The 22138-nt window shown below is 43.3% G+C and overlaps 1 protein-coding gene across 12 annotated transcripts in view; it reads right to left on the bottom strand.

Annotated features, from left to right (window-relative positions):
- Window positions 1-22138, bottom strand: part of BTRC (beta-transducin repeat containing E3 ubiquitin protein ligase) — a 174000-nt gene that overhangs the window by 96309 nt on the left and 55553 nt on the right. The window lies entirely within an intron of this gene.

Genomic DNA, 22138 nt, shown 5'->3' with positions numbered 1-22138 from the left:
CCTTGCTGCCTCTGATACATCAGTGCATGCAGTCCTTTGGGCTAACCGATAAGCCCAGGCTGATCAGTTAATCGTTTCAACGACTGTACTCTAACATCCCTAATGTGGAGGTGAAAAAACAGACTTTATTCTGAAATGTATTATCTCAACATGCCACAAGTTTTCCGGTTTCTTTTTCTTTAAATTGGAGATCTAATTTTAAAAGCAAGCAGAGGCCCTTTTTGCATTCATTATCTTTATAGGTGGCAAGGCTATGAGGTTGGCTGAACAAAGACCAGACAAAGACTGCCAAGTGCATATGGTGGCTCACAGCTTGGTGTCGCACCACTCTACAGTACCAACACAGCAACTCCAATAGCAGACTATTAAAGAGGAGCGCTGCTCATGCACTTTTGTCGGCAAGTAAGTTACGCTTGGTGAAGACAGAATGACTGAAAAGCATTACACTTAAGAAACAAAGCACAGATGGTTCCAACTCCCGCTCATTTCTTAGGAGTAGGAAAATCACCATTCCAGGTGAACTACAAGCCTCCAAATAGTTCAAAAAATAGCCATGCCAGCATTAAAGTCAATTACATGCCACAGAACAATGTGCCGTGCTAGCGACCATAAAATTACATCTCTACGTGGTCTTATTGCTGAACCATGCAAGGGAGGTCTGCTCCCCTGTTTGAGGACCAGTCTGAGGTTTCCTTCAACATGAGTGATGCTTCCAGCCATGGGAGAGGAAGACAAAAGGCTATCAAAAAGGAGCTTTGCAGTCATAGCTCTGGTGCCCAGATAGAACGTTGTACGTGCATCAGAAATGTCAAAGGTTTGCGGGCACTGCAACTGACGGGTAGCAAAGACAGATGGAATCTGTTGGGGGAACGAGTGGGGACAGAATCAGCAGGCAAAAAGGCAGATCACAGCTGAAAACCCCGACAACCTCTTGAACTGGGGCAAACACCGAAATCCTATTGCCTCTGAGTGGCAGTGCCCTTCGGGTGTGTCAACACAGCACCGGAACTCAAAATAAGATACGTAATTTGAGCTACGCAAATTGCACGTCTTATTTCAATGCTATTTTGAAATAGTGCCAAATGACGAAATAAGCTATCTCCACAGCGCCAAATTTCGAAATACAGTGCTATTCTGAAACATCCCTAAAATGAGGTTTACAGGGACGTCGGAATAGCCAGCCTGAAATAACAGGCTTGCTGCGAAGACGTGGGACAGCTATTTCAAGATACTCTGGTATCCCGAAATAGCGCTGCAGCATAGACGTAGCCTTCCTGGCCACCAAAGCCACATAGGGCAAGAGAGCGCTCCTACTGGCATGCATGGAACATTGTCTAAAAACAAGGGCTAGCCCGACTTTGGCATCGTTCATTCAAGTCCCACAAAGCATTAACTGGCTAAGCTGCCAGCCCCCACTCAGAGTATCGCCTCTATTTGCACAGGTCGATACAATGCAGACCACAGGCTTTACACAAGGTCACGCAGAAAGTCAATGGCAAGGCTGGGAATGGAAATGGGAGACTCTCTGCGTTAGTCGGTATCCTTCCTCTCTAGCCTGCCCCTCAGAGGCCCACATAAAAGGTGTTTGCCTCTCAGTTTATTGATCCTGAAATGGTATCACAAGAGACCCTTTCCCAATACAATTTGGATTTGTCTCCAGCCTGAAACTAAGAGGGTAAAATTCCACAGTGTATAATACCACCCCAGGCACCTCCACAAATTTATTCCATTCTTGGACTCTGCAGATGAAGCCCCCATCTCAAAACACGTACATGTCACCCACGGTCCCTAGGCTAAGTTGCCCGACATGGGATATTTTTCTGTATATAAGCAATGCTGGGATTCAGCTATAATAGATGGATGAATTCACTCTCAGGGCCGCCTTTAGCTCTGCCTTACTCCTTGTGGTGGAATCAGAAACCTGCCAACTGGGCAGTTGTTTTGGTGCTGTGTTGCCCAACGCTAATTATAAAACAGTACAGATGCAGTCTTCTTCCACATGTAAGGAGGCGGGGGTGGGGAAGAACTATGCATCTATGTAAAGAGCACAACTATCTTTTATGCTTTCAAATTCTTAATCCTATTTGGAGCTGTCAGTGGGGGTTAATGGAAGCCTTGGATAGGAGAATTCCAATCTGGTTGGCAGATGGATAGGTTGGTTATAGCTGCATAACTATGTCTTGCCTGCAGGCACAATTCAGAACACTGTTAAAGCAATATAAAGTCTCTGTCAAGCTGAACCATTTGGATCAGTAGCAAGGAGAAATAATAATAAAAAAAGGAGTTCATTTCTGGGCCTTGCACGTTTATGCTAGTATGCAGAAACTGATTAATTGTCATCGTGTGCTGGTCTGCTATACCTCAGATTTCTACTTCTGGAGTAGATTTTGCATGCTAATGTAATCATTCTCCCTCTTGAGACATTAGCAAATAATCAAATGAAAAACAGGATCATAATTTACTGAGATTCGGGCAATTCTCTATGCAAATTTGACTTGTTATTGCTGCTGCCTCGTTAATCTGAATGCCTTTGACAAACTCCTTTGATTTATGAACTCATGACAACTCCAATGTGTATATATTTTGCTAGATTGACATTATCATTAAGAGTGGGTGGACTGAGCTAACATGAATGGCTGATTTTATTCGCTGGTGTCTGCTGCTCAACAGCTGAGCATCCACTTCTCACAAGCCCCTGAGCGTCAGGCTCTTCCCATCTACCCATCCATTCATCATCTCGATGTTAATTGGCCCAGGCTTTAAGCAAATTTTCAACACGATTTAAAGGCACGATGACACTGATTACTGACCCTCTGCCATACGGTGCCTATTGATTAACCTGACAGAGATGATGTGCTTGAGGGAAAGTAGGTGTGCACAGACCTCAGGGGGGAAAATGTATTGTCTAGGCAGGCAAAACACTTGCCGTTGCCCCAAAGGCCAGAATTTGTGCAGCAATGGCCCTTAAAACTATTGCTTTAACACCTGCATCCAGTGCAGAAAGTGCTTGCTTGCTTTGGAAGATATAAATTCATTGCTACGCGCCCGTCTGCATTTTAACAGAGCTCTCAGACAGCCAGATCCCTTCCAATCAATTGACATCTGTGTGTACACACAGCTGATGAAATGCAAAGCTAAAGCGGGGTGGGCTGTTAGTGACACAAGCATTGCAAGCTGGGGGCTGACAGAATGCTCCCGGGCAAGGTGGGCGGGTGTGTGTGTCTGGCTCTGCATTCCCGGAAGGGGCAGGGCTTCCGGCAGAAGGGGCGGGGCTGGGGCAGCGGTAGCCAGCTGTTCGCATCGTCCGGAACATACCATATGGGGCACTGGTGGCAATTTAAAGGGCTCAGGGCTCCAGCTGCTGCCGTGGTAGTGTCGGTAGTGACTAGACGCTCTGAGCCCTTTAGAATCGCTTCTCCCTTCGCCCTGCCCCCCTGCTGGCGGGCCTGACTACAAGGGAGTGAGGGCTTTTTTACTGCACAAAATCGGCCCTGCTGCAGTCGGAGCAGTGGCGTCACTTTAGTGGGGCTGGTGAAGCCGTGTTAAATCTACGGGAGAGCACTCTTCCCTCGAGGCAATTAATCCACCCCAACAAGAGGCGGGAGCTGTGTCGATGGGAGAGCATTTCTTGCCAGTAGAGCACGATGTAGGCTCTGTGGTGAGTTGACGTAAGGTACGTTGTTCAGCGGAATGGTTTTTTACACCCGAGTGATGCAACTTATCTTGACTTTCGCGGTAGCATCGACAAGGCCTGAGCCTTCATGGGTATGTCAGTTCCATTAGTTAGTAAAGAGTGGAAGCACCATGTCCAACCTGAGATGAGATTAGTAGCTAGTCCAAGAAAGGTCAGGATGTCAAATGGAGCTGTCCCGGTATTTTTGTAGTTATTTTTATACATTTGTAACATGAAGCAGTGATGTGTTTTATTTGCCCTGCCCTCACAGCAAGCGGCTCAGAGGAACCTTCGCTTTGAGCTCACAGTACACTGAGTAACCAGAGACTGAAAGTGAAAGCTGACCTCCAGTTTCCGGTTCCTTGGACAAGTCATCAACCAGTAGCTGAGCCCCAATAGTGCGCTTTGGGGAAGCTGTATCCTCACCCAATCACTGTACACTGAACGGGGGTTAGTCGAGAGAGTGCACTTTAACAAGGTGGATACATCAGCTTTCTGTCTGCCAAAGGGCATAATTTACAAGGAAAATGAAGCAGAAGATCCATTTTCCCATCCAGCCCCAGGTTATACTTACCAGTTAGGGTGTACGGTTTTCTTTACAAATTCAGGGCAGCCACCCAGGCTGGGAGAAAGGAAGTTTCACTTGTCCAACCTGGATTTTTGGTTGTCCCATGATGCTAGAAAATCAGATTTTTCTTAGTCTGCATCAGCTTATGGGAACAGGCGAAGGGATAAAGAGATGGAAACACTGGCCTGAATTATTTTGTGCCTCTGCCAGCCAGAATATGGATTAAAAAGAGGGAGGGAGAGGAATAAGTGATAGCAAAGGCCCTACATTCCCTTTCCAATAACCTTTGTGAGTGATAGATGAATCCAGGAGCGTTGTTATTGTTAAGGGACTGTCATCTTCCTGATTTTATAAAAGCTGCGTGTCAGGCTATAAACATCTCAGCCATTTCAAACACTGCAAGGATGAAACCTGGCACTGCCATCGCCAGATTGAAAGCAATATTTTACTTTTAAAATTATAGCCCAAATAGCCAGTTAACACATTTAGAGCTGCCCCAAGTGGAACAGCATGCTCAAATTCACACTTCTTTGGCTAGTCGCTACCCCATGTAAAGCAAGTCTGAACGGCGAGCTGTGACTGAGGAAAACGAGTATGAAGAGGGCGAGTTCCAAAGTCGTACCCTCGACAAGCTCAGCAAATAAAACAGAAACGACAAGTGCATGACACAGGGAGAGCAACAGCAATGAAAATAGAGAGGGATGGCTTAAACCTCAACAGTCTTTGGCATTTGCAGGTTTGAACATTCACTGCTCTGAGATCCTCTTTGAAGACACTAAATAGAAGTATTTAGGCACAACGGGGTGACTTAAGTGTGAGATGACAGAACTACGATTCCTTGTGCTTGCAAGTTTAAAGTTAAGTGGGATTTTTGCAAGAGGTTTATGTTTAATTATTAGAAGGAAGGAGGTACGAGGAGAAGGTGGGTGAGCCGGGGGTATTGATGCTCTTATTCCCCTCTTTTGCAGTCATCAATATTAGAGAGAAAGATGTAAGTTAAGCTCGCTGAGAGTCAGGTATTTGATTTTAGACTGTAAACTCTTCAGGACATGGGATAGTTTTTGTGTTTGAACAGCATCTAGCACAACAAGCCCTGATCCATGACTGGAGAGGGTGCCTTAGAATCTGTCATCATACAAACAATTTTTCAATCAAAGATCTGAGCAATTTGAGCAATTAAAGGTAGGTAAGTATATAAAGAGTTCAGGCTGCACTTATGATCATGCATTCCACACACAAAAATTACCCCAAAGTTGTTGAAAAACTGGATCCAGTTCTACACTCCAAATAAACAGTAGCATTCTCTCTCTCTCATATATCTCTATATATATTTCTTTGCTTTGTATTCAACCCAATAAATGCCAGATTAGAATGCATGTCTACCCACAGTAACATGACATACCAGAGCATTAAGAAATTAAGGACAATTTTCAGACCAAGTTATTCTTTTAAATAAGTTAATTTATTAGAAAGATGACGGTAAAATTGTAGGACATCTTCACAGTACCAGCAGAATAGAGAATATGATGTAACATTCAGATCCTTAAAAACCAGGGCAAATATTAATTAAAAATATTAAGAAACAATAAAACAGTTTGGACAATATAAAGTTTGTTTAAAAACAAACTCTGATGCCAGTGACGGGAGCACACCTGTCATGAGAACTTCAAACGCTAACTTCGCTTTACTAGAAATTTCTCAAACCAGAGTGAAAATATGGTTAATGAGAACACTCTCTCCTTGTTCCTCAAAAGCAGCTTCACTTTTCTGTTGCATGAATTTAAAAGATCTAACAGTGGTAAATTTGTTTTTTATATGCAAGCCTTCATGCCAGTCAGTTGGCCGAAGGCCCTTTATATTCCAATGTTTGCTGGTGTCTTATTTACACAAACATTATGTCCAGAGAACCTTTGAATATAATTTTACATGGATTAAAGAAACATTTGCTTCTGCTAATCAGGACATCTGGCTATTTTTTATAATTCCCAGACATCTGCATTACGTTGCGCTACCTCCCCATTCTTCACATCAAGGTTAGAGCAAAAGAAACCTTTAGGGTTCAGGTTCGCTGGCACCCTCTGCTCAGCCAGGGTCTCTTATGATTTTATCATTCAGGAAAGAGATTCCAATCAGCTGCTTGGCAGGTGTAAGAGTAAAACAGAGTTTGCATTCTGTATTTCAAGTTTTCTGTGGTATACCAAGACAATCTACATCTTTATAGGTATCCAAAACCCCATGTTTCCAAAGTGTATGTGCACGTGTGTGCATACATATATGTATATACATACATACACGACTCAACCCATGCTAGCAATAACATAGGATAAACTTCTCAAGACCGGACAAGGGAACTTATCACCGACTGACCTGAGACTATTTTTGTACTATGCAATCACCCTCTGCTTTGGTCAGTTTCACGCCAGTGCTTTTTCTGTGTAAAACATCCCTTTGCTTCTCAACAAATCGACTTTGTTTCCACTGTCTAGGCCAACCGTAGTGAAGTCTCTGATCTTTCAAATTTCTGTTCCTATGTCTCACCATGGATTTCAACATTAGCTAATGTGTCTTTAAGATTGGAAAATATTGCCACACAACATTCACAGCGGCAGAAACAAGCACTTCAAAGGAAAGGAAAGGGAGGAATCTAACATGATTTGGCTCTGTTCCTCACTGGTTTGCTTTACTGCATTCCTTCATTTGATGGACACACACACAAAAAGAATTTTTAATACTGAATTTCAGCATGTGAATACACTAAATTTTAGGATTAGTCACTTTCATTCTGTTTTTTTTTCTATGTATGAATCAAAGCTTTTACTAGTGCTCATCTATTCTCGAACCTGCTGTTTTCTTAATTTTCTTCGCATGGGGGGAAAAAATGCCACAGCCAGACATTAAAGATTGTGCACATAAGCTAACATCCCAAAGAGGTGTTGAAAACATATTTCTAGTACTAACAAGAGTTAGCAAGAGCCAACAGGTCTGGAGAGAGGTTTTTTTTTTTTTAAACTTTTTATTTATTAAAATTCTCTAGGCACAGGTTAACTTTCTTCGCTTAATATTTATTATGGCTTCATCTGCATGGGAACTGCAAGTGCTTTGATAAATGGATTGTAAGGTTGGCTAGTTTCATGGTAGATTCTGTGTCCTTTTCTGAAACACTACTGCACTTTCTAAGGTTCCATCTACACTTAAAATATGACAGTAGCTCAGCTGCAATGCTTCAAGCTGTGTCACTGGAATGCTTCTTGTAAATACTTACTAAAGCAAAGGGAGGTGTTCTCCCTCCATTATGGCAAATCCACCTCCACACAAGGCGGTAGCTTCTTCCAACCTAGTGCTGTCCACATGAGGACTTAGGTCAGCTTAAAGACATAACTCAAGGGTGTGGATTCTTCACACACCTGGGCAACGTAACTAGGTGGATCTATTTTTCTGAGAGAGACCAGCCTTAACTTCTTGGAGCACAATCCCTCAGGGAGGAACGATACAGCCTCACTAGTGCCAATACTAAAAGCGTTATCCACATCCTGATTGCCTCCTGCCTTTTTTATTCTGATCTGAATCTCTGGTTTCTCTGCTTCCAGTTCTCCAAAAATAAGAGACAAAAAATGCTCCTGTTAGTAGTCACCATTTCCTTTCCTCAAACCCTTTGGCCAGCTTCTTAACACCAAAATCATGAGCTTCAAGCTCAGTGCCCTCATTTTGGACCTCTCTATAATGTTACCCCTTCTTTTAGTCTGTTTTGATTTTTTCCCTCTATGCTCAGCTTCACACCTTCGTTCATGTTGTGCCCTGAAATAGGGAAGCGACTGCCCATGGCTGCAATGCAAGCCAGTTGTGAGAGGGGCACAAAGCCCCAAACACCAGGGAACTGTTCTAACCATTAGACCACATCCCTTCCTGGAAATACTTGATTACACAGAAGTGGTTCTCTGCCATAAAAGAACTTCCTCCCCAGTGATAACCAAAGAGTAACCAAGTTATATGTGTTTAAGATGGACATAAGATTCATCCCACATTGGACTATGGGTCCAACTTAGCTAACTTCTAATACATTATTATGAATTCATTTCTACACGTCACCAAGGACAAACCCCGTGTAAAGATGCATGTATCTAAAAATGCCTCAGTCTTTTGACAATCACAGCAACTACTTGGGTATGCCTCTGTCGAAAGAGGGATTTAAATTAGGAAAGTCGACAGTGCAAATGAAGCAGGGATTTAAATATCCTATGCTTCATTTGCATAATTGCATCTCAGCGGTCTTTTGAAAAAGGGTATTTTGAAAGTGAGAGCGCCATCTAGATGCAGGTCTTTTGGAAAAAAAAACCCTTTTTCGAAAGATCCCGTACGCCTCAAGTTTTTTTCAAAAGGGGTTTTTTTCCCCCCCTTGAAAGAACCATGTCTAGACGGCGCTTTCGCTTTCAAAATACCCTTTTTTGAAAGACCAGTGTGACACAGTTATGCAAATGAAATGTGGGATATTGAAATCCCCGCTTCATTTGCGCTTTCGATTTGCCTAATTTACATCCCACTTTCGACAGAGGGCTGCAGTTTAGACATACACCTAATGTGCCTCCTTCTAACGAAACAATGGAAACCGAGAATGTTGGACTAGAGAGTCTGTAGCATGTCTGGCTAGCCAGGGCCACTGTGCTGGAACAATGGCTGTAGGGCAAGGTACAAAGCCACGGGCTGATCTGATGCCTTGACATAACGTGCATAAAGTAATGAACTATCCCTACATAACACTTTTAAATTCAAAATCCTACTGCTAGGTTCTGCCATACAAAAATCCCAGCACTGAAACAGCACTCTTTTGAGGGGGCTTTCAAAGACGCCTTCGCTGACTGGGGACGAAGAGTTGCCACTGTGGCAGTGACTATAAAAGGAGGCGAGTAATCTAGGAACCAAAGATTGAAGCATAAGGGGGTGCGTATATAACAGCTCAGATTCAGATACCTTTCGGCTAGTTTCTAAAGGAAATTAAACAGCTCTAGGCTACTGGCCATTTAGATCCACTATTTGCAGCCTTTTTGCTAGGACATGAATGGCTTATTAAACCTACAACATATCTGTTTTAGTTAACTTCTTGGTAGGGAGGGGGCCAGGAAACAAAATGTACTTAAATGCTGATTTTTTTTCCAGGCTGAATGCCTTTCATCCAATAAGACATTCAAAGCAGTGACCCAGCAAATGGATTGAAAAAGCAATCTTCCGTCTCAGTGCCACATTATCATTCCTATTCAGTATTCGTGGTGAGATATCTCAATCAGCCGGATGTGTGTGTAAGTGACAGCGCAGCCCATTGCTGGGTTAATTAAACATTTGACTTTAACACCCTCCCCATCATTAAGCAAATAAAAACAGATAATTCAAACTGCACTTCATCCGCAGGGTACACCACACACATGTCAAAATTAAGAGAGTCCAAGGCCCTTGGGGAGTTCTGCTCGGGAGGTAATCAGTTTAAATCTTATCTGGTTTATCAATTATTCTATTGATTAAAGTGGGGGTGATTATACAAAGCTCCTTTTTGCCACATGGGATAGATGTCAGCAGAGCAGCACCAGGCAGAGCGGCTCGCAACCGAGTTAAAAGAGATGGACAGATGCATACGAGTTGATTAGTGCATACAAGGGATGTGCAGATGGAAGAACCGACTCTTTGTTTTAGGCAAGGGCTCCTCATCGCAGGGTCCCAATGTTGTTTCCTTGCTACTTGTAAAAACAGATTACACACTAAAAGTTCAACACATTTTCTAGGGCTGTAAACAAAAGACTTGTGTGCCTGGTAGTTGAAACATGTTTCATAGCTGCAGGTCCTACATGTATTCTACAGCCATGTTCTGCTAGCCTACACCGTCACACAATCTGGCTGTAGCAGCCCTTCCACAACTTCTCCATTGTACGTAGCTTCGGACACACAACGCCTGCGCTAACCATATCCTTTGTCTCCTGGCACAATTCTGCCGATGCACCACAGCCTCTTTAGAGTAACCGCTTCTATTCCTATCAATTTCCTAAGCAGAATAATGCCAAGTTCTTCCTCTCCCATCCTCCCCACATTGTTTTGCTGAAGCTTTGATTTTGTCATGTCTAAATTGGATGGTAAGCTCTCAGCTCATGAGCCTGGCTTTCTTATAAGTACAGGGAGGAGCCTACCACATCCCAGGGTGTTGAAAAAAATAAAACACAAACTCTACAGTCATGTAGAAGAGGCCAATTTAAATCTGCTTCATCCGGAAGAGAACACCTCTCTCATTACTACGGATTCTCCCAAAACATATGAAAACAATTCACTGCAAAAACCAGAGTCAATTATTTTCGAACTAGCCTTTTTTTTTCTGCATGAAGTTTCCCACAGTCACAGCTCTTCTGGGGTTAGCAATGGCCAGAGTGTGAGTATGGACCATCCACTAGCATTTTAACCATCCTGTCCCCTAGGATCCATTCAGAACAGGGTGGTGGTGATGAAAATGCTGGCAGCTGGCCTTCGTAGTCTGTTGTCAGTGCTGGTGGAGCTGGAACGGAAAGGCAATTTAAGAAGAGAGGTCTACAGTAGACAAGGCCCTGCGGTATTTTCTTGACTTTCAGGAACACATTACATCCCATTCTGTATTGGCACTGCACACACCCCCAGCTAACTGTAGCTTCTTTCCTTCATACAGCCCTTTTCTTCTTTTGAAACAGACTAGAGAGCCTCCATTAGCATGCAGTATTTTACTCTCACCACTAGAAATACTGAGGGTGCTATTTGTAATTGTATTCTTTTAAGAGGTTTGTTCTCTGCAGCTGTTTTCTGCTTGCAGTGTATTTTGTGTAATCAGCACATCATCATAAATACATTGGCTGTTCCCCTGAGGGGAGCTGTCAGTGTTTAATTTACAGAACAACCTGGCCAATGTGAATTCTAACACTACAGCACTATGGCAAGAAGTTACCACACTCTGAAAAACAGGTTTCTATGAATTTTTATATCAAGAGCTGGTCCCAGGACAATTTAGCTTTTAGAAATAGATTGTTTTAAAACAGTGCTTTATACACTGCACTGAGTGGATTCATTCCCACTTAGAGCATCTTAAAGCAGCACTAAGCTCACTCCTATGCCACACGAGGGTGACTCATATACTGTTAAAAAAGCCTGCAATTCCAGGCGCTACCAGCAGGAGACGCTGTAAGAAGGGGCTTGCTGAGCATGAGGATTTTTATAAGGAACAATCCAAAATGTGTTATTTTTCTAAAGCTTGACAAGGGAAGGTATTGTAAGAGTATGGCATGAACAAACATGTAATCACCTACTTCACGGGGTTACTGTAGACTTAATTCATCACTTGTAAAATGCTATAGGAGTGCACAGCACACAGTTATGAGATATTGCACATGTTCATATGCTTATTGGTTCCTTTCACTGGTTAAACTGAAAGAATTCCCCCTTTAGTTTAGTGGATGGAAAGCTGTGTTTTGGAGACCTACATCTCAAGTTCTATTCTGCAAAGCTGCACACATGTGGTTGGCTTGATGTCTGTGGTGTTCATGGACAGTCACAGAATGCTTGACAATGGTGCCAAATTACATTGACAATCATTAAAAAGAGCCCCCTTTCCCACAACGTAACATTTGGATAAGAGCATTAGGACCGCAGTTAATTATTTGAACATTTGATTGTCCATGTCTTTTGAAAACAGTCTGTTTGACTATTTTAAAAGGAACCCAAGAAGGCTGACAATCTGATGCAATGCTGAAGAGAAGCAACTATAAACCAAAATAAATTCTGCAGACAGATTTGGTTAACAAGGCTCTTCAAAAAGTGGCATGTAAGACAAAATGTTAGCCTGCAGAATTATCTTGCCTTTTTGCAGATCTCAGTGAAACCACAGATGTCACAAAAATTGTACAGTTAGAAGAACTGGCAGATTCACAAAACTGACTGGAAGACCCATCTAGAATGACCAGTGATATAAATGTAGCCGTGTTAGTCTGGTGTAGCTGAAACAAAATACAGGACTATGTAGCACTTTAAAGACTAACAAGATTTTTTTTTTTTTTGATCTGAGGAAGTGGGTCTGGCCCACGAAAGCTCATCATCTAATAAACCATCTTGTTAGTCTTTAAAGTGCTACATAGTCCTATATTTTGTTCTAGAATGACCAGGTATTGAGAGATCACAAGTAAATAAAAGCAATTAAAAAGGAACTCACATATTGTCGGATATGTTATTAATTTATTCTGACAATTGTAGTTTAGATTTAGCAACACTACATAGCATGCTATTAAGTTACCTTAGCATCTTTGGAAAAGTAATGAAGTATTACTAACAAGACCTCACTACAGTGTGATCGTTGCCATTAGATCTCTGTTGCCAAATTATTGTGTGAAAACAATCAGGAACAGAACTGTAGGAATTACTGCAAATTATATCCAATCGCCTGGTTCTCGTAACAGTAAAGAGAATGAAGAATGGAATGTTTGATTATTTTGTACATAAACTAGGAAGTTTTCATATGCTGCAAGAAAACTTTTCAGTAGAAGAGAAATTGACACAAACATGACTTAAGACTCACTTCCATCAATTTCAGGATTCTGTAAGCACATTTCTCTTATAGGGCTCTTTTTCAAACTGTTATGCACCCAGTTAAATTCCTGCTTTATAAGAGGACAGCCCTGTTCTGTTCTCCTGTGTGTGTTTGCCTTTAAAATTCCTCTTCCTTGGAATTATGAATGCATGATATCTATTTTATATGAAGCACTGAATTGTGACTAACAGTCTCAAAAGGCTGGATGAGAAAGATTTATTGCACTTTTCAGTGTTTCAAAATTTTTCCAGGCTTGTGGTAAAATGACATCCTTCAACGCTTTACCAGTGCAGCACAGATTTATAGAACCTGATCCTATGTAACTGGCTACATTTAAACTCTTCCCATAGAGTTCTTCAAACACAAAATTTTAGTAGAGGCCAGTGATTTACAATAGGCTAGCCTGGTGCTAACTTCAATAGGAATAGAGAGAGGCAGGCTGGTATTAATGTTTCAGAGGGATTTTGATGCAGCATGCTTAATCCACTCTTCCCCCACCCCCCAGTATAGGGCACTAAAGTTGCCATTAGAGGCATAACCAAAATATTTGTATTAAATAAGACCTATGTTAAAATATTTGGAAGTTCAATCTCAAGTCTTTATTACAAAAAGCTTTTAAAAACCAAACTGTTAACTAGAAATTCGAGTGAATGAAACTTCCTTCCTTCTTCCCATTATTTAAAGCTTTAAAAAATGTCCTGGGACCACCAGAATTAAATTGGATGAGTTTAGCCCTAGGTTATGCAAAGGACTGAAATACTCTCTTCCCTTGAGACCATGCAGTACCGCAAATAGCCATTAGATAGCAGCACAGTACATGTGATGTGTCATGTGTCCCACTACCTTCCTGCTCCCCAAGGCTTCGGCTTTGCTCGTTTCGACACACAGACGCACCACACAATAGCTGATTGTAATTCAATTAGTGCAGTCTGCAACTCCAGAAAAGAGTAATTCAATTAGTGCATTGTGGAGCTCTACAATACCTCTAAGCAGATGTTCACAATCCTCAGGAACTGGAGCTAGCTTTAAAAATACCTGCTTCCCTTCAATGTGGCACTACGTCTGCCATTTGTCAAAGCAGCTTTCTACACCTTTCTGACTTCTAACAGGGGAGGGAAGAGACTCCAGGCTTGGCTGGCAGAACATGTTTTTTTGGGGTTTTTTTTTTTTAAGCTGATCAACCAACCAATGCTGTTACGCTAGACCTCCCGACTCTGCTTACCAAGAACAGCACTGGGGTTTCCACAGTGACACGATCATTCATGCAGAGTTGAAACAGTGGCAGCTTAGTGGCTCCAATGCGTTTTTATGTTAATGATTGCACTGACTCTATGCTGGGGTGAACAGTTGAGCGGTGTAGGCTCTGTTGTACCACTTTCTTTGCTGCTTAGGCTTTGTTTACACATTAACCGCTGCTTCAGCACTTCAGGGAAGACAATCTGTCGGCTGACGGAGGGAGGGGGATTCTACCAGAGGCATAGGTAAGGTCACCCGCCTCCGCAAGACACCCTAGCTTTGGCGAGGAAAGAATTCTCCTGATGACCTAGCACCGTCTACACCAGGGATTAAGCCCGTTTAACTGCGTCACTCAGGGTTTGGATTTTTCACACTTCTGAGTGATGTTATATGCTGAACTAATTTCCTAGTGTAGACTGGGTCTACATACATATTTACAGTTGAAATAGTATTTATATTTTTCAAAAGTTACAAATGTTAGACATTTAGGTGGAAAAGAAACACACTTTTCCAGTTGTTAAATTGAAAATTACTCTTGGAAAAGCATTTTTAACAGACACCACGCCACTTACTCTTCTATTGCCATGTTTGGAAAGTTTTCTTTGCAATCATACAGACCAGAACCAATTTTTTTAAATGGAAACTGATCCGAGAGTTGATTTTGAGATAACCTAGAACACTAGTTCTGAGGATCTAATGAACCAGCCAGACATCAAGATCACTAAAGCAAAGCAGAGATAAGTAGGTTCTCTAATATTTGTTGTTGTTGAGTGACCTGCCCTATAGCACAGTATGGATGTGTCTACACAGCACAGTAACTTGAAATAAGATATGCAATTTGAACTACGCAAATTGTGAATCTTATTTCATTGCTATTTCGAAAAAAGCTTATTTTGTCATTTGGCGCTGTCTACACAGCGCCAAACTTCAAAATAAAAAACTATTCCGAAATGTCCCTTACTCCTTGTAAAATGAGGTTTACGAGGACGTAGGAATACTAAATCTAAACGACAATTGTCAGAATAAATGAACAACATATACGACAATATGTGAGCCAGAAATAACAGGCTTGCTGTGAAGAGGTGGGATAGCTATTTTGGGATAATCCAGTGTCCCGAAAAAGCGTTGCAGTGTAGACATAGCTTCTCTGTTTAACAAAGTCCCACCCACATCCAGACACATGCAGCTACACTAAGACTGCAGTTTCCTTCTATTTAAAATCACAGATTAGGGCAGTGCTTTTTTTGTGATGGTACTGCCTGGTATGCAGTACCAGCACCTCCAGACGCAGTACCAGCACCTCCAGTCAGAGCTCAACAACTTTTCCCCTGGAGTACCGGCACCTTTTTTTTTTTTTTTTTTAAACACAGAAAAAGCACTGGACATGGGTATACATCCATCTCACTCCACCGGAAATTAGACTCCTGAACATCTAACTCTGTCACACCACTGAATATTGAGCAGTTAATTTGGCTGCTTTCTGTCTTTTCTCTATCCCCTTTCATGCATTTAAATGCTGTAGTTTTCAATCTTATCAACAGGGCCCTACCAAATTCATGGTCCATTTTGGTCAATTTCACAGTTTTAATCATAGGGATCCTGAGCCAAAACGGTGAGATGGGGGGCTGCAAGGTTATTTGTGGGAAGGGGGAGCTTGCGGTACTGTGACCCTTACATGTTGCTGGTGGCCATGCTACCTTCAGAGCTGGAGAGCAGCGGCTGCTCGCCTAGCGCCTAGCTCGGAAGGCAGAGCTGCTGCCAGCAGAGCAGGGCCCTCCAGCCTTCCAGCTCTGAAGGCAACACAGAAGAAAGGGTGGTAAAACTGCCACCCTCCTAAATAACCCACAAAAGATTTTCATAGGGGAGGGGGCATGATGTATTTTACATGGCCGTGAATTTGGCAGGGCCCTACTTATCAATGGGCCAGGGTGAAGGATGCAGGAGGAGTGGGTTCTGAACACCTCCCATAAGAAACTTTGCTTAAAAAGCCAAGCGGCACATTGTGGCAGTGCAATATTTCATCGCCAATACAAGGAATGTGCAACAACACTGCAACTTTAAATCTTTGCCTCCTCTGTCAGTCTCTCTCCCTCTCATTGTGATGCCAAAGGGAACAGCAATCAGAGTGGAGATGTTCAACGTGATAGAGGTCAGGACACCGGTGGATCAACGTACCAGAAACACGACCTTGTTTATTTTTTTCCCCAGTATTATTGTTTACAGGGTACTTTGCTCATGTACCTTGTGGTTCTTAGCTAAAAGATGAAATTACAGCCCAGGATGAAGCACTCAGGCACACATCCAATTTGTGTTTCCATCTCAGAAAACAAAAAGCTTTGGAGGCCCTCGGGCTGCCATTCAAACTTGGAGAGGCTGACATTTTTAACAGCATGAACCAGAGACTGGCAGAGGGAATGATCTACTGCATTTCTGACTTGTCAATCAAAGATCTCACCTCTGCTGTCTTGTAAACAGTTGGGGGCCACCTAACTACATTCATAAACAGGGGTGAGCCTGCCACCAGCTGAGGGGTGCGGGAGCCACATGCTTTGGATCTGAGTCACCAAAATTATGATTCACTTTTATAATCTCACTGTAAATAGCCTGCGGGCACATTTCACAGGGCCACTGGCACAGAACCAGAGCAGGGGGAATGTAAAGCATGAGTTGGTCAAATGCAGCTCACTCGCTATGCCAAAGGCATCTCTTGACCAGACAGGATATTTCACCTCCAATTAGACACCAAAACTATCCATACTAATAATTCCTCTTGCCAGTGCTGAATAATTCATGTTAGAGAAACTACAGCCGGCATCTGCACCCAACACAGTGACTGCAGAGCATGCACAGCTTGTGTCGTATGGGTTACTTACCTTAGGGCCATCAATAAGATCATTATTACTCTCGCATTCATAGCCACACGGTAATGTTCAGTAGTGAAAACCTCAATGTTTTAAACAAAACCTGTGAAGAGTCTGAAGGAAACTTGCTCTGAAATTTACAAAGACAGCTGAATGTGGGATGTAAATTACTGGCAATGCCCCTCCGAAGAAAAATCATTCCATATGTATCCGCATCAGTCAGAGCAAAAAATGACAAGCAAGCAAGCAAACAAACCAGCCGCTCTTTGCTGCCTGAGTGTCTCAAGCTGTGGCCTGTGTATCTCAATCATCCCACATCTTTATCCCTCGCCCTCTCTAAGAGAAGGGACACATGTGCCATCAGCAACTTAATCCTGTCTGATCGCCTAATGTTAACACTCCCATCTACTTCATTCTAAGGGCTTTGCCCAACCAAAGACAGCACCCTCGGCCACGAACAAGGAAGCAGCTCTAGTCTGCAGACAACTGCGCAGATCACAGCCTCTTTTATCTTTACTAAGGAGCTAAAGCCCATGGAAGCCATGTCGTGTGTGTAACACTTCATGCTCAAGTACGCGATTCAAGCAGCCTAATCTACAGCAGGTTGTGGGAACGTATATGAACTAGCCTGCAAAGCACTCTAGGAAGACTACAGTGTCTCAATCCTCTTCACCCAAGAGGAGGTGTCTAACTTCACCATAGAGAATCTAACCCAGGGACTGGCAGGATCCGGCCTGTGGCCCACTCTGGAAAAGGGGTGGGGGTGAGAAACTTTGCGTGGTCCCCCGACCCCAAACTCCAACTGATCTGGGGGCGGGGGAGTGTACAATGTCTCTTCCCAGCCTCCACCCCCTGGGGCACACAGCACATAGAGGGAGCCACCAGCTGTTCAAAAGGGCTGGGGGTTCCTTCTATGTGCCATGTGACCCTGGTGGGGGCGAGAGAGTTCGTGGCGATGATTGGCCTGGGAGGCAGGGGAGCGTGTGCGAAGTCTCTGGCCCCCCAGGGACGCGTGGCCGTGAGTGGCACACAAAGGGAACCCATGTGGCTGGAGCTGCGGCGGGACGGAACCTGTCTCAGGGACCCTCTGTTGGGCTGTGGGCCAGTGACTCCCCGCCAGAGCCTGTTTCTGGCACCTCAGCCCCTGCCTCCTACACCCAGCCCCTCCCTCTTCCTAACTCCCTGCCCTAGGTCACCACCCAAATCCTCTGCACACACATCCCGCCCCAGCTCACAATTCCCTCTCAGATCCTGCATCACCTGCTACAGCCCTCCCCTAGGTTAAAATTCACTCCTGAACCCCTTCTCCCTCCCAGACCCTACACCCCAACCTTTTGCCCCAGGTCACAACCCCCTACTTCACTCAGACCCCACACCCTCTCCTGCACCCCAATTCTCTACCCCAAGCTCCCTTCTGCACCCAACCTCTGTCCCAAACCCCACACTCCCTCCACAGAGAAATGCAGCCCTTGACCACTTTCCAAAATCTTGGAGTGAGCCTCCATCACAAACTATTCCTCACCCCGATCTAACCTGTCTCTTCTCCGTGCCACCTGTCACCATACTACGGGCCCTCAGAACTGGCAGCCTACAACTGACAGTGCTACTCCTGACTTTATTTTGTTTACTTTTCTTTTTGAGCATCCAAAATTGTTCCAGGCACCTGACAACAATGATAGGGCCCCTGCCCCCAACGAGTTTCCCATTTATATCAGATGTGGCACTCCTATGGGGTCAAACAGACAAAAAGAAAAACACGACGTGTCCTCCGCCATGGACTTAATGAATGAGCTTGGTCAAGTCATCTAAACTCAGTGCTTCTCAGTTTCGTCTCCTGTTCAATGGGAATAATCACACTTTACTTGCCTTTCTGAAGTATTTGGAGATCTACAGAGTGCTCTAAATGAGTGCTAAATTCTATTACCGACAAACATGTTACCCAAATAATCCAGCAAGAAAACTCAGTTTTTGCACATTCAAACCTTGCATCCTTGACTGTCTCGAGACACTTTTCACTCCCCTGTGTTTTAACACCACATTTAACTGTAAATAAGGGTATACAGGCAGCTATGTTTTTAAATCAGACATATACTGATTCTTCTGAATTTCTGATCTTCCTTTTCTGACAAGTACTTTACCTGAGGAAGTAAACCATTTTCTTCAAAATGAAAAAGATTCACTGAAATATAAATACACCTTCTGGTGTTCATTCTGAAAACTTAAAAATATTCTGTTTCAGAGGCAACTCTCCATATGACTTTTTATTGTTGAGAGCATCTGCATGCAAATAAGATTTCTGTTATTTAGGTGGGTCACAGTGGGCTAAAATTTGCCAACAATTTGGAATGGCATGTTCTTCATGGACATTAAAGTCCTGATGGTGCTTTTACCTGTAAGAATAAGGGATCGGTCCTTTTGTCATCTTCTGCTAAAAGTCTATATTTGCCCCCTCCCCTCAGCTGCTACACAGCATGTCATGTACCAGTTTTTTGTTGCTATCCATCAAGAGCTGGTCGACCCTACTTTGTAAGCACACTGGGATATTCTGAGATGGAGGCACTAGAGAGATACATGGCTCCTGATGCTTAATCCCCCACAAAGTCAGAACTCCAGCTTTGACGCGGTTTCCTGTTGTGACGTCACAAAGCACTGCCAAAGTGAACTGAGGGACTGTAAGTGCCTGTTTTCAAACAAATGTTTCTGATAGTAACACACAGAAGGAGAAACTTGGATGGCACCTGACCTAACAAGAGAATTCTCTAACTCGAATACTTGCCAATTCTTCCCATGAGGTGTCAGCAGGTTGTTAGCTGCACTATTCAGAAAGTGCCTGGTTTGCCATTTCTGTCAGCATCTCATGGCAAAGCATGTAAATAACTAGACAAATTCAGCACTGACTAAGTGGCCTTCCAGATGGCACCCTCTTTCTTGCCACAAGCAAAGAAAATTGATATTCTTCTCCAGTTTCTTCAAGCTTGCTACAAAAAACAAAAATGTAGCTCAATAGTAGCAAATTTGCTGGGCTACAAAAACCCAGTCTTAAATTGCTACATTGGAAAATCTGTATAGCACATACAAAAAACAAGTGGAAACATTTCTCAATATCCTAGTCACCGATGTGTTCCAACCCTACAGTATCCACTCAGATTACTGCAACAATGCAGAAAGCAGCCATACCACCTAAAGAAATCTCAGACCTTGCAAGCTAATAAAGGTCAAACCTATTCAAAACCTGATTGTGATAAGGACAATGCAAATGCTGCAGAAACGGTTGCTGGGTGTTCAGAGTTTCTCCCCTCACTTAATACAGAGCCAATGACCCAGCATGGGACATGGGGTACCGTGCTGCTGGAGAGGTGTTTCAGATGGCCTGTGAGCAGAGTTCCCTATCCCCCATGGTCATTACATAGACTTAGAACTTTCACCCAGGAGTTGAGTGTAGCTAAAACCCAAATCTACAATGTACTTTCAAATGGAGATGTTCATCAGCACTTCTAGTCCGAAAGCGCAGTGTGCCTGCCAAACAGGTGGTTTGCTCCGCTTCAGACAGGTAGGGGGGTGGGTGGGAGGGTGTGTGTGTGTGTGTGTGTGTGTGTGTGTGTGTGTGTGTGTGTGTGTGTGTGGGTGTGTGTGTGTGTGAGAGTAAAGGTCTGATATTTCTAAAACCAGAAGTCCATGCTATCAGAAATAGATTAAGCAGAAAGAGGGATATCAGCTTTGAGTATGCAATTGCACCCCACACACTATCAGGTTCTGCCCTTAAACAGAGCTTAAACATACTGGGTATTTATTTCCCGAGTACAAACCCAAAAAGAAGCCCATCTGATTTAGTCAAATTATGCAAATCAGAATTAGAAGTAGGAATCTAACTACTGCCTGTGCCTCCAGAGTCCTCTTAGGAGGATATAATGCTCTCTTCCCCTCCCTCACTGAAAGCTCTGCAAAGAATTTGCCTCTGCCAAGGAGGGCTGACAGGACACCTTCCAGAGCCCATCAATACTAGTGCTAGGTCAGCTGGAAGGGTTGCTGCAGAATGACGTAAGACATTTAAGCCTCCTCTGGGACTGAGAGCATCTCTCCATACCACTCCCTAATCCCGCCAGTCCTGGGAGCAGAAAACCAGGCCCACAAGAAAACAAAAGGGTTCTTGCATGCCCTTCTCTTGTTAAAAGGCAGGCTGGCTCAGGAATTGCGCTTAGATTCCCAGAGGCTGCTATGAAAAGTCCCATTGGCTACCATTATCCTGAGACCACATACTGCAGCTATATCTTTCTAGTGCAAGCCTTGAAGCAGTCACTTAGACCATTGAGCCACTCCTGAAATACCTAAGCTTCAACAAAAAACAGGACTATGTAGCACTTTTAAAGACTAACAAGATGGTTTCTTAGGTGATGAGCTTTCATGGGCCAGACCCACTTCCTCAGATCAAATTGTGGAAGAAAATTCATATAACATGAATTGGTCATATAATATGATTGGTCACAATCATATAACCAATTTTCTTCCACAATTTGATCTGAGGAAGTGGGTCTGGCCCACGAAAGCTCATCACCTAATAAACCATCTTGTTAGTCTTTAAAGTGCTACATAGCCCTGTTTTTTGTTCCAGCTACACCAGACTAACATGGCTACATTTCTACCACTATTCAGAAGCTTCAGTGAGTACAGAATCAGTTCTCAGCTTCCACGAAGGCGACACCTGGGCACTCGTTCCGCACTGCCTCTCTCGCTGCAGTTCGTGTTGTTGGCAATGATTTGGAAGACCTGAGTAGTCTGGGATGTGGCCTTCGCTCTATACTCTCTATCAAGACAATTAAGATTGGATGGGATGGGTTTGCTATCAGAACTGAAGTCCGAATACTCCATATCTAGTAGCAGACCCTTTCCCATCCTTGCAATTAGTCCTCTTGACACCTCAGTCACAATCTATCAACTTCAGAGCACAATGCAAAACGGCACTTGCTTTGTGCAGCATCTGATTAACTTTTCTGTGTTCTAATTTTCTGTAACTTAATCTCCTGGGCTGCCATTATTAAATCTAACAAAATAAATACCAATTCAGGGCATCAGTTGTTAGCATCTCTGCACCAGCACATTGCAAAGTCTTCCAATAGTTTTAAGAAACATTTTGACAGACAAATTAAGGCAACTGGGTACACAGGGCATCCCCACTATAAGTCGCCCCGGTATACATCCGTTCCACACTAAAGTCACTGACGTTT

Source organism: Pelodiscus sinensis, chromosome 8, assembly GCF_052426305.1.
Source record: "Pelodiscus sinensis isolate ZL-2025 chromosome 8, ASM5242630v1, whole genome shotgun sequence".
Lineage (NCBI taxonomy): Eukaryota > Metazoa > Chordata > Testudines > Trionychidae > Pelodiscus > Pelodiscus sinensis.
Note: the sequence above shows the minus strand (reverse complement) of the source record. Positions and strands in the feature narration are given on the sequence as shown.